Source organism: Rutidosis leptorrhynchoides, chromosome 7 (genome assembly GCF_046630445.1).
Source record: "Rutidosis leptorrhynchoides isolate AG116_Rl617_1_P2 chromosome 7, CSIRO_AGI_Rlap_v1, whole genome shotgun sequence".
Taxonomy (NCBI): domain Eukaryota; kingdom Viridiplantae; phylum Streptophyta; class Magnoliopsida; order Asterales; family Asteraceae; genus Rutidosis; species Rutidosis leptorrhynchoides.
This window is the reverse complement of record NC_092339.1, coordinates 129,519,362-129,534,171: the sequence shown is the minus strand read 5'-3', so window position 1 is coordinate 129,534,171 and position 14,810 is coordinate 129,519,362.

Here is a 14,810-nt window from a genome sequence, read left to right as displayed (position 1 = left end):
GCAGTATAGTTAATGATTGCTGAATCAGAATTGAAGAATGTATAGTGTAACATATTAATGTTGAATTTATATATTTCTAGGGTATTACCTACCCGTTAAAATATTCTCATCATTAACAGTTTGTACAAAAGGATTTTCAATTACAATCTTTATGAAAATATATGTATGTATATTTTCTTCAGATGTAATATAGATTTAATAAGTTATTAAACTCATTTGGTTTTCGGTTGGAACTAGAAACGAATAATCTCTTCTATATTAAAGATTACATAATCGTCGCAGGATATTTCTCCAATGAAGTTATGAATCAATACTTCATCGTTTATGGTTATTAGTATTCTTCGGTGCCTACGGTGCGTATGAGGTTGATACTCGTGGGACAGATTGTGAGGTTAAGGTTTGTGGTGCGGATGTTGTTATTGGTGGTCTTGGTACTGTTGTTGGTTGTGCTGCTGGTACTGGTGGTGCCGGTGATGCCTGTGATGCCTGCAAATTGTGCATCATATTCTCCAAAGCCACAACTCTAGCGCGAAGCTCGTTAACTTCTTCTATTATTCCGGGATGATCGGTGGTTCGGACGATCGGATAAATAAGATTTAGAATATGGGATAGTATATAATTGTGATGAGATACTCTGGAGATGAGAGAGAAAATGGTATTACGAACAGGTTCGCCAGTAAGTGCTTCAGGTTCTTCGCTAAGAGGTGAATTTGGTTGGTGGAAAGGATCGCCTTCCTCTTGTCTCCATTGATTAAGTTGATTACAAACCCATCCCCAATTCATCCAGAATTGGTGATGACTGATTGGTTGATTTATTCCGGTTACACTGCTTTTGGAACTCAGGTGGAAATCCATATCGGAATCTGAAGAACTCGAATTACTTGCAGAATTCATCTTACACGGTTAGATAAAGAATTTTCAATGTGAAATGATTTTCGGATATAGGATGATATTCTAATTACATAGAATACCTATATATAGTACAAAGGTTCCGTAAATTACGGAGAAACTTTCGGAAACTGTCAAGTAAAGGTAACAGTAACAGATAAGCTAAGATATTCATTTTGTCTATACACTAGTCATGCAATCCATGCAATAAGGTGTGTCTAGACTATAATTGATAAGCAGGTAGTTTTCCACACAAGGAATGATAAGCAGGTAATTTCTAACAAGAAATTATAAGCAACAACTTTTATCATGCAAACATGGTCGAAGTCCAGACTCACTAATGTATCCTAACAATAACCGGTTAGACACACTAATGCAAATTCTGGTTCGCTAAGACCAACGCTCTGATACCAACTGTGATGACCCGTCCTAATCCACCTGGACGAATACATCAACATCTGGTCCCATTGCGAGGTTTTGACCTCTATGTGATACGTTTTGTAACATTGCATTCGTTTGAGAAGGTATTTCATAAATGAATATATAAATTCCAGGTTTTTAACATCTGATGATTTCTACGTATAGACAATCACCATTTAAATGGTTTACAATAATACATCTGTTGACAATACAGTCAAAATAAGGTACATGGTAATGGTTTGGTGAATGCAAGTTTCTTGTATATAGCATGTATGACTCCAAGCACATATCTTGTATCACGTATAAGCAAACAGCGGAAGACTTCTAGAAACCTGAGAATAAACATGCTTCAAGTGTCAACATAAAGGTTGGTGAGTTCATAGTTTTAATATTACACATAATCCGTATATCAATGTGGATTACAAAAGTTCAGTTGTTTCATTCAAAACGTTTATCAATATGTTTTAACATTTCAAATCATCTGTATGTAAAGGTTGATCACAAGATCTCAGTTGTTTTATTCAAAACGTTTATCAATAGGTTTTACATAAAAGGTGGACCACAAGATTTCAGTTGTTTCATCCAAAATGTTTATCAAAATATTCTACGAAATTGAGCACCCTGGTAACTAAACTTTAACGTCTATATAATAAGTACCCTTTGTATAATAATCTTAATAATACACGCAAACCAACGTATACGCTTCTCAAATAGTATACGTCCGTTAAAAGGCTAGTGCTCTAGCTCGGACGGGGATGTCAAGCCCTATGGATCCATATACTACTACTCGCGCCCACCAGTTCTTATAACTGGCAGTTACTAGTTACCAAAGCTAAGGGATTTTTGGTTCAAACTCAGTGTAGAATTTAGTATGTACTTGTATCCATTGTTTTTAAAATAAAGTGCATGTATTCTCAGCCCAAAAATATAGATTGCAAAAGCAATTAAAAAGGGAGCAAATGAAACTCAAGCATATAAATCTAGTATTTTCAGTATTTATATACAGTCGCATGTATTCTCAGCCTAAAAATATATTGAGTAAAAGGGATCATATGAAACTCACTGTTTAATATTGATATACAATATTGCAGGAAAGCACGTAGACGCATCGGAGATGATAAACACGAGGTTTGATTCACGAAAATACCCCCGAACATTACCCATAAATTCCTTGGTAATAACCCATATTTTTCTTAGCTCTAGCTCGCTCGGAAATTCGTTTTGAAAATTACTTGGACAGCACTCCGTCGTAATATTTTATGTACATTATTATTTTTGTATCGCAAAAATAATAACACTAATAATAAAAATAATAAGATTAATAATAATCTTATTAATAATAATAATAATAATAATAATTTAAATAATTTAAATAATACGGAGTAAAATTAAATTAAATCAGAAGTAGAAATGGTCGAGCTTTTATAGTGTGGCCTGATTTCTCCTTCCATGCGATCGCATGGTTTCATGGGCATATGGCCATGCGATCGCATGGCCAACTGTCACCAGCCTGGTTCGTTTGTTTTTATCTTTGTCGACATAATATAAATATTAATATATAATATATATAATTTATATAATTAATTATATATTATATTAAATTCACGTGCATAGTTGACTTGTAATTTTTGTTCCGATATGTCGTACGTCATCACTCGACTTATGTCCCGGTTCCAGTTTCTCGAACGCATTTTCGTACGCTTAGAAAACTTGCATTTTACATTTCGTGACTCGTACATTTGTCAAAATATAGTCTTAAAGCATCCATAAACTATACCACTGTAGCAATTCACTGTAGCAAATAGTGATTTTCAAAAACACTGTAGCATTTTGGGTACTGTAGCAATTTGAAAATGTTACTATCGTTTACTAAATAACTTGAAATTATATATATGTATATATCTTTTTAATATACATAAATCAGTTTTTAAATACACATTGGAAGTTATTTATAAATAAATTTTAATAATAAATATTTCAACTTATCATATATATTCAAATAAATATTTAAACCAATAAGTTTAATGTACGATATCAAATAATTAATACATTGTTACCTTTTCAAGTTATAGTATATATGTATCTATTTACATATAATTGTTCGCGAATCGTCGAAAACAACCGAAGGGTATTTAAATATATAAAAGTAGTTCAAAAATTTTGAGATTCAGTTTTACAGACTTTGCTTATCGTGTCGGAAATGTTAATCATACAAAGATTAAGTTTAAATTTGGTCAGAAATTTTCGGGTCATCACACTTAGACCTTTTCGTTTGTGACTAGTTGATTAGCTAGATCAAAGATTTGAATAACAATTGTCTTTGCGTTCGCTCTACACAATTCATTCCTATTTTGTTTAACCATTTTAATCTAGTTTACCCCCTTGGTCCGGTTTAGTAAACAATCAATCTAAGACAAGTTGATTGTAAATCAATATGATACATCAACAAGAGTTCTCTTTATCAACAACATATCAATTAACTAGATACAAATGATTTTAACAGCAATAAGCATGGTTCTTAATTCAAGCTTTAATCTATCACACATAATACATTCAATCAATAAGATTACATCCAATACCTTAGTTATTAATCTAGACAAACATTATAGAAACTAGCCAACAATCATGGTAACAGACAACATAACAATCAGATTAACAACTGAAATCATTGTTTTAGAACAAGGAATAACCTACAAGAACAAGGAGTTCTTGGATGATGAAGGTTTTGATCTTTGATGTCTTGATGTTGAGCCTCTTCCAAGAGCTTGGAGTTCTCCAATTTTCTCCTAAAAATTGTCTCTGTACTTTCTGGTTCGTAAGTTATGAAACAGTCCCTCAAAACAGTAGTTTTAAAGTGGAGAAAGTAGGTAAAAAGCACAAAAGTCGGCTGAAACCTACTACGGGACGGCGTCCAAAAAGGCTGGACGGCGTCCCGTCCTTAATAGCTAGACGGCGTCTTCAAATACAGGACGGCGTCCTGTTTCAAGAGGCTGGACGGCGTCCTATAACCCCGGACGGCGTCCAGATATGCTGAAATCCACTGTTTCGCTTTCTTTTCAATCCTCTTTTATTTGGACGAAGCCTAACACCTTGGAAGCTTTGTTTTACCATTTTAGAGCACTAAATAGACCTTAAGTCGTATCGGGATCAACCAATGTCATAAATCATCAAAACTCTTTGTAAATCACTCTTCCGATACAAATTTGCGCATCTTGGATTATCACTTGTAGAAACGCCTTCATTATCCTCGATTCTAGAGCATTTTACACGATATTGCGATAGATATATATGATGTTATTGAGCAATATCAAGGACTTTCCGGACCTACATACTTGCTTACTTCCCGACTCAACTTTACTACTACTTTACCACTGTGAGTTATTGTGACGACCCGGAAATTTCCGACCAAATTTAAACTTAACCTTTATATGTTTCTGACACGATAAGCAGAATTTGTAATGTTGAATCTCAAAAAGTTTGGAACTACATTCATGTAATCAATTACCCTTTGACCGTGTTCGACGATTCACGAACAATTATGTGTATATAGATATGTATATATAATATATAACATTAACTGAAAACATTAACAAAGTATTAGATATATGATACTTTACATAAACATATTTGTTTCGATATATTTATCGACAGAATTAAGAGATAAAATCAAATGATTGAATTATCAGATACATTATGATATGATTACGGGCCTATGTTATGAGGTCCACTGTGATTTAAGAAATCTATTTTTTTTTTTTTTGACAACTCATTACTTAACCAGTATGATAAAGATAACGATATTTATATTTTATTTTATTAAATATATATATATATATATAACTATTTAAATTAATATTATATATATTTTTATATGCGTATTATACGTACATAGTTTTATACTTTTACTATACTTAAACTTTACCTTTACTTTACTTTTACTTTACTTTAACTTTAATAATTCACTTTAATAATTCATACTTTAATAATTCACTTTAATAATTCATACTTTAATAATTCACTTTAATAATTCATACTTTAATAATTCACTTTAATAATTCATACTTTAATAATTCACTTTAATAATTCATACTTTAATAATTCACTTTAATAATTCATACTTTAATAATTCACTTTAATAATTCATACTTTAATAATTCAAAAATCTATTATAAATAGAATTCAATAGGTTTCATTATTTCATAGAAACTTGAAAATATATTTCTCTAAACTCTCTCAATCGAATTACATATATATATATATATATATATATATATATATATATATATATATATATATATATATATATATATATTTACTCAGTATTATTTCAAGATATTATTAGTATACATAAAATACTACGACGGAGTTATATTCAGACAATTTTAAAATAAGTTTTCAAATGGGATAGAGCTAAGGAAATTATGGGTTATAGCTATGAAGGTTATGGGTATTGATCGAGGGTATTGCTCGTGAGGTCAACCTAACGTTTATCATTTTCGTTGCGTCTACGTACTTTCCTGCAATATTGAATCACAATATTGATACGTGAGCATTCATATCTTATCTTTTATATATTAATAGTGTATCCCTGACTAGTGCTCGAGTATATATGATTATGCATGTTTGTATGCTTAGTTTCGTCGTTAAATAGTTTATGATAAATCACGAATTTGATACATATGCTACTGAGATAAGTTATATGATATGCATGTCGTTGAAAATCTGAAGAAAAAATTAATAACTTTTCATTTAGAAATCGTGTGGTTTCGATGAACGGATTAAAAGATATGGTCAACTGAATTATCATTAATTTTAATATTATTATTAAAACGATTATTATAACTGTTATCAGTTGATGTTATTACTAAAATTATCTTTATTACTAAAAATTAATATTTTTATTGAAACTATCATTTTATTATTTTTATCATTATTATTATTATCAATATTATTTTATCAAATAAATATGCGTACAAAGATATTTTTACCACACGTAATGTAATTACATTAATAATACATACCACTATATTTTTATGAAATTAAGTGAATTTTATAAATTTTATTATTTGAGATATATAAAAGTATATTTTTATCATATATGAATTTTAAAATAAATTTTTATTTATTAATAAATGACTTGTATTATTTAGTATAATAAGATCTGATAAATATATTTAAATATATAAAACTACTATATATAAGTTATATAATAAACATGTATAGATTTTGGAAGTCATTTTGGGTTAAGTTGACTTTTGTTGACTTTTGCATGTCGGTCTCGAGCATTAGGATTGTGATACACTACGACTTGACCTAAATTGTTAGACAGATATTGACCAACATATAAATATATATACTTAATATAGGTTCATGAATCCGAGACAAACACTGCACTTGTTCAGTGTCGTCATATACATAATTGCTACGAAATACAGTATTGTGAGTTTCATTTGCTCCCTTTTTATATATATTTTTGGGCTGAGAATACATGCGCTGATTTATAAATGTTTTACGAAATAGGCACAAGTACAAAAACTAATTCTATGTGGGTTTAAACCAGAAATATACCCTTAGCTTGGTAACATTAAACTACTTGTCTATGTACGGTAGGTGCGAATCCTAAAGATATATCTATTGGGTCTGACAAACCCCATCCTGACTATGGGATGCTTTAGTACTTCGAGGTTATTTTAAACACACCTGATCTGGTGTACTTCAGAGGGTAAAACATGAACGTTAAAGCTTGTTACCGGGTGCCTACAACTTATAGAATACTTTTATACACTTGCGAGTGTACGGATATTTATTGAAACTGAAATCTTGTGGTCTATTACTATTACGGAAATGATGGATTATGATAAACTAATGAACTCACCAACCTTTTGGTTGACACTTTAAAGCATGTTTATTATCAGGTATTAAAGAATTCTTCCGCTGTGCATTAGCTCATTTTAAGGATATTACTTGGAGTCATTCAAGACATACTTTGAAAGACGTTGCATTCGAGTTGTTGAGTTCATCAAGATTAATATTAAGTCAATTATAGTTGGATGTAATATGAAATGGTATGCATGCCGTCAATTTTTGATGTAAAGAAAGTTTGTCTTTTAAAAACGAATGCAATGTTTGTAAAACGTATCATATAGAGGTCAAATACCTCGCGATGTAATCAACTATTGTGAATCATTTATAATGTATATGAACGGGTCCTTTCAGTTGGTATCAGAGCGGTGGTCTTAGCGAACCCGGTCTTACATTAGTGTGTCTAACTGATAGTTGTTAAGATGCATTAGTGAGTCTGGACTTCGACCGTGTCTGCATGTCAAAAGTTTTGCTTATCATTTTTAGTCGGAAATCATCTACTTACCATCCTTAGGAAATTACCAGCTTATCATTCTTAAGTCTAGACGCGTTTTCCTACATTTATTGCATAATAGTGTATAGACGAATTCTTATATTAGCATATCTGTTACTGTGAACTTTGACTGACATCTTTCAAAGATTCCTCCGTAATTTATGGGATTTTGGTATTATATATACATATGTAAATTATATATTGAAGAATACCAAATCTAAATTCTACAATCTATTTCATACCAAAAAAAAAAATTCTTTCCCTGATCATACAAGATGGATCCCTCAACCAGTTCGAGTTCTTCGAATTCCGACAGCTATGCCGATATGGATTTCCACATAAGCTCCGAAAGCAGCGTGACCGGAATGGATCAACCAATTAGCTATCATCTATTCTGGATGATTTGGGGATGGGTTCGTAATCTACTTAACCATTGGAGACAAGAAGAAAACGATCCCTTTCATCCACCACATTGCCCTCTTGGCAATGAACCTGAAGCACTTACCGGCAAACCTGTCCGAAACACCATTTTCTCTCTCATTTCCAGAGTATCTCGTCATGATTATATACTACACCAAATTCTAGATCTTATTTATCCGCTCGTCCGAACCGACAATCACCCCGGTGTAATAGAAGAAGTCAACGAGCTTCGCGCTCGGGTAGTGGCTTTGGAGAATATGGTGCAAAGGTTACAAACACCAGCAGTAGCACCAGCAGCATAACCAGTACCACCATCATCAACATCAACAGTACCATTACCACCACCAACAATAACCGCATCGCAAACCTCAACTTCACAATCTGTCCCACGAGCATCGACGTCATACGCCATGTAGATACCAAGGAATACCACAACGATGAAGTATTGATTCATAACTTCATTGGGGAAACATTCTACGGCGATTATGTAATTTCTAAAGTTTAGAAATTATCTATCCTAGCCTTAACCATAAATCAAATGAGTTTAATTTAATATTAACTCATTAAATCAATATTACATCTGAAGAAATATACACATATATATTTCCATAAAGACTGTAATAAAATTCTTTTGTACAAAATATTAATTGTGAAATTTTTTTTTAACGGGTAGGTAATACCCAAGAGATATATAAATTCACAATTAATATGTTACATTCTTCGAATCTGATTCAGTAAATCATCCATTATACTCCCTACTTTCACAACAATATACATTCTTTTATAGAAATCAAAACAACCATACTCATTCAAAAACTAATTACATATTCTGATTTTGAAATCTCAGAATTCGATTCAAGATATAACCGAAATCATTACTCTTAGATTCCTACATCTTTCAAAACTATACTTTGACTTCAAAACTGTCCTAGAACCTCATTTCTATTCATGGAACTCACAAAAATATTTGTATCATTCAAAATCTTAGAACATCATATATATATTAACAATTACAATATGTGTTCAAACACTTCAAAATTCCTAAAGACATGCGAGATGATGATCCAACCACATATTACCCACTGTCATGCATCTGAAAAGCTCTCGAAACCAAAGTTATAGTTTAACACGTATCCGTGTCAGATCCTTTGATATTTATTACCAAATATAATTTTTCAATCTCTTTCCAAAATAGACAGTTTTGTCACAGCTCCAGCAAATCACCTTCATTTGTTTATACGAATAAACCTTATTATAACAATTACCCCTTCATCATTGTTACCGGGGAACCTTTCATATCTCGTCACATTAGCAGTAAACTTATCAACAACTTCATTAACCTTCGACTTAAGCCTCTCCGAAAAGCCACTATACTTATTCATTAAAACCCCATCATGTACTCACCTACATCCTGTAACAATAATTGTCACACCAACTACTGGGAATTAGCAATCAATATTTTGAATTTCGCGATAATTTTACGTCAAAAGTTATACATATAACGTCTATCTCCTAGACTTACATACTTCGAATGTGAATTTTCTGAAAAACATCCCAAACTATGAACTAGTTCTCCGAAATTGGAAAAATGCTGATGAAGCAGCAAAAACTGTAAACGACTTTAACAGTCAAAAGTTTGATGATAAAGAATAGTATGGTGGTAAAGCTGAGAAAAAGAAAAGGTTTGAAACTGGAAAACGGATTGAGCAGACCATGAAGGAGGCTGTGGACAAATCACAAAGACTAAACCTGCCTTCAAAGGATCCAAATGATTCAGTGTCTACTGAAATCGTTAGCAAACACCTTACTTCTTATTCTAAACCTTCACAGACAAATCTTCTTCATCATCCATATTATCGTATCTTTTATTATAATATCTTCGATATTCCTGAAGATATTTTTACAACTATTCTTATCCGATATCTTTTATCTCTTCGCAATATCTGCGTTACAACATAAAAAGAAACTGTGTTAGTTTCTAAATTTAAAAAAAAAATTTGAATTTAAAATAGGAATGTTTTTGAAGTAGTGTTGGGAACTGAAGCATGAGTTAGTATAATATAATGACACTTGATCAACGTGATTATATTACAGTAAGTCATGCTGAGTTTCTAATGGAACGTGATGATTCACAGAACATACCGTCATCATGTACTGTTTACACGACTCTTACATTCTACCCAATTTTCAAACATATTAAGAACATATCATCTTGATAGCTCTATATTTTCAGATATTCTGGTAATTTGCCAAATCAAGATCGTGCCATTACGATTTTCTTCTTGGAACATTAACTATGTTCATCGAAAAATTCATATCTACGAATTCTGGACTATTATCCGCTTGACTTAAGATCGGGAAGAGAAAATGAAATCATGAAGCTCTGAAATATAATGGAGAATATAAAGCCCAATAACAACCTCGAAATTACAAACCGTGTATATAAATGCGTATAGCAATATAAAGACACGGGAGAATGAAAAACACAATAACCCCAAGGTAATGGTAGAAGAAAATAACTTCCTCCGGTGTTAGATGAAAAAGAAGAATGACAGATATGAAAGTTAAAAGTATATCAAGAATCAATACTGGATGAAGCATATTAATGAATGCTTTAAAGTATGAATTGGGAAGAAAGACTAGAAGGTGTGAGCTGTGGAAATAAAGAAACGAAGGGGGTGGAATTATAGTAAAATATCAGACAGAGAAATCGAGACAGATTATCGCATTTAATCAAAGAAGATCCTGATTTCCTTAATCACCGAAGAACCAAATCTTATTGCAAAGATTTTCTTTAAATCCCATGAATTCCGGAAATCAATCATAACTACGTCATCGGTTAAAACGAATATACGTTTACTCATTTCACTCTCTTGCGATAGCTTCACTTATACTCTTCGCGTAATCAAATTGTTTTATCTATATTACTCAATGATGATAAAAATCTATTTATCAACTCATATTCGTCATGAAAACATTTTTATAGTTAGCCATGACGACCTCGATCAAATTTTGGGACGAAATTTCTTTAACGGGTAGGTACTGTGACGACCCGGAAATTTCCGACCAAATTTAAACTTAACCTTTATATGTTTCTGACACGATAAGCAGAATTTGTAATGTTGAATCTCAAAAAGTTTGGAACTACATTCATGTAATCAATTACCCTTTGACCGTGTTCGACGATTCACGAACAATTATGTGTATATAGATATGTATATATAATATATAACATTAACTGAAAACATTAACAAAGTATTAGATATATGATACTTTACATAAACATATTTGTTTCGATATATTTATCGACAGAATTAAGAGATAATATCAAATGATTGAATTATCAGATACATTATGATATGATTACGGGCCTATGTTATGAGGTCCACTGTGATTTAAGAAATCTATTTTTTTTTTTTTTTGACAACTCATTACTTAACCAGTATGATAAAGATAACGATATTTATATTTTATTTTATTAAATATATATATATATATATATATATATATATATATATATATATATATATATATAACTATTTAAATTAATATTATATATATTTTTATACGCGTATTATACGTACATAGTTTTATACTTTTACTATACTTTAACTTTACCTTTACTTTACTTTTATTTTACTTTAACTTTAATAATTCACTTTAATAATTCATACTTTAATAATTCACTTTAATAATTCATACTTTAATAATTCACTTTAATAATTCATACTTTAATAATTCACTTTAATAATTCATACTTTAATAATTTACTTTAATAATTTATACTTTAATAATTCACTTTAATAATTCATACTTTAATAATTCACTTTAATAATTCAAAAATCTATTATAAATAGAATTCAATAGGTTTCATTATTTCATTGAAACTTGAAAATATATTTCTCTAAACTCTCTCAATCGAATATATATATATATATATATATATATATATATATATATATATATATATATATATATATATATATATATATATATATTTACTTAGTATTATTTCAAGATATTATTAGTATACATAAAATAATACGACGGAGTTATATTCAGACGATTTTAAAATAAGTTTTCAAATGGGTTAGAGCTAAGGAAATTATGGGTTATAGCTATGAAGGTTATGGGTATTGATCGAGGGTATTGCTCGTGAGGTCAACCTAACGTTTATCATTTTCGTTGCGTCTACGTACTTTCCTGCAATATTGAATCACAATATTGATACGTGAGCATTCATATCTTATCTTTTATATATTAATAGTGTATCCCTGACTAGTGCTCGAGTATATATGATTATGCATGTTTGTATGCTTAGTTTCGTCATTAAATAGTTTATGATAAATCACGAATTTGATACATATGCTACTGAGATAAGTTATATGATATGCATGTCGTTGAAAATCTGAAGAAAAAATTAATAACTTTTCATTTAGAAATCGTGTGGTTTCGATGAATGGATTAAAAGATATGGTCAACTGAATTATCATTAATTTTAATATTATTATTAAAACGATTATTATAACTGTTATCAGTTGATGTTATTACTAAAATTATCTTTATTACTAAAAATTAATATTTTTATTGAAACTATCATTTTATTATTTTTATCATTATTATTATTATCAATATTATTTTATCAAATAAATATGCGTACAAAGATATTTTTACCACACGTAATGTAATTACATTAATAATACATACCATTATATTTTTATGATATTAAGTGAATTTTATAAATTTTATTATTTGAGATATATAAAAGTATATTTTTATCATATATGAATTTTAAAATAAATTTTTATTTATTAATAAATGACTTGTATTATTTAGTATAATAAGATCTGATAAATATATTTAAATATATAAAACTACTATATATAAGTTATATAATAAACATGTATAGATTTTGGAAGTCATTTTGGGTCAAGTTGACTTTTGTTGACTTTTGCATGTCGGTCTCGAGCATTAGGATTGTGATACTCTACGACTTGACCTAAATTGTTAGACAGATATTGACCAACATATAAATATATATATACTTAATATAGGTTCATGAATCCGAGACAAACACTGCACTTGTTCAGTGTCGTCATATACATAATTGCTACGAAATACAGTATTGTGAGTTTCATTTGCTCCATTTTATATATATTTTTGGGCTGAGAATACATGTGCTGATTTATAAATGTTTTACGAAATAGGCACAAGTACTAAAACTAATTCTATGTGGGTTTAAACCAGAAATATACCCTTAGCTTGGTAACATTAAACTACTTGTCTATGTACGGTAGGCGCGAATCCTAAAGATAGATCTATTGGGTCTGACAAACCCCATCCTGACTATGGGATGCTTTAGTACTTCGAGGTTATTTTAAACACACCTGATCTGGTGTACTTCAGAGGGTAAAACATGAACGTTAAAGCTTGTTACCGGGTGCCTACAACTTATAGAATACTTTTATACACTTGCGAGTGTACGGATATTTATAGAAACTGAAATCTTGTGGTCTATTACTATTACGGAAATGATGGATTATGATAAACTAATGAACTCACCAACCTTTTGGTTGACACTTTAAAGCATGTTTATTATCAGGTATTAAAGAATTCTTCCGCTGTGTATTAGCTCATTTTAAGGATATTACTTGGAGTCATTCAAGACATACTTTGAAAGACGTTGCATTCGAGTTGTTGAGTTCATCAAGATTAATATTAAGTCAATTATAGTTGGATGTAATATGAAATGGTATGCATGCCGTCAATTTTTGATGTAAAGAAAGTTTGTCTTTTAAAAACGAATGCAATGTTTGTAAAACATATCATATAGAGGTCAAATACCTCGCGATGTAATCAACTATTGTGAATCGTTTATAATGTATATGAACGGGTCCTTTCAGTTATAGCATCCCTTTTTACTTTAACTATTTTGGGAACTGAGAATACATGCGCGTTTTACGTTTTACATACTATGCACGAGTACTTAAACTTTATATATGTGTGGGTTATACAACGGCATAAACATTCCCTTTAGCTCGGTAACGTTTAGTCATCGGTTTTTGAACCGGTGAATGCGAATCTTAGATATGGATCCATAGGGTTTGACATCCCCACTTGGGCTAGCAGCGCTAGCATTTAACGGGTTTTTAATACTTCGTAAACATACGCACTCGCCAAGTGTACTTTCAGGGGGTTATAAACGTTAAGTTAGTTACCAAGTGCCCACGGTTAAACATATACTTTACATACTGTTTTGAAACGCTCTTTGTAGCATTGAAATCTCGTGGCCTACCTTACATTACTGTTATACTTAAACTATAGCTCAACAACCTTTGTGTTGACGGTTTTAAGCATGTTTTTCTCAGGTTCTTAAGGTTGCTTCCGCTGTTGTACTAGTCTTGCTGTAGATACCCGCTGCTTTAGAGATGTCACCGCATGAACGTTTATCCTGCATTCATAAACATTATTACTTTTGAAACTATGATTTTTAACGACCTCAGGGTCACGCACTATTATCTTTGCTTCTATTCATAAAAGCATACTTTCGATGTAAAACATTCGACGTTAGTTATGACGTAACCTTTTATCATGAATGCAAACTTGTTTTGAAAACGCATATAGTGTTTGACCTTGTAATGATCATGTTGTTGATGGTCCGTACATGTTGATTTAGTACGGGGCATCACATTTGGTATCAGAGCATTGGTTGTAGGGAATTAGGTTG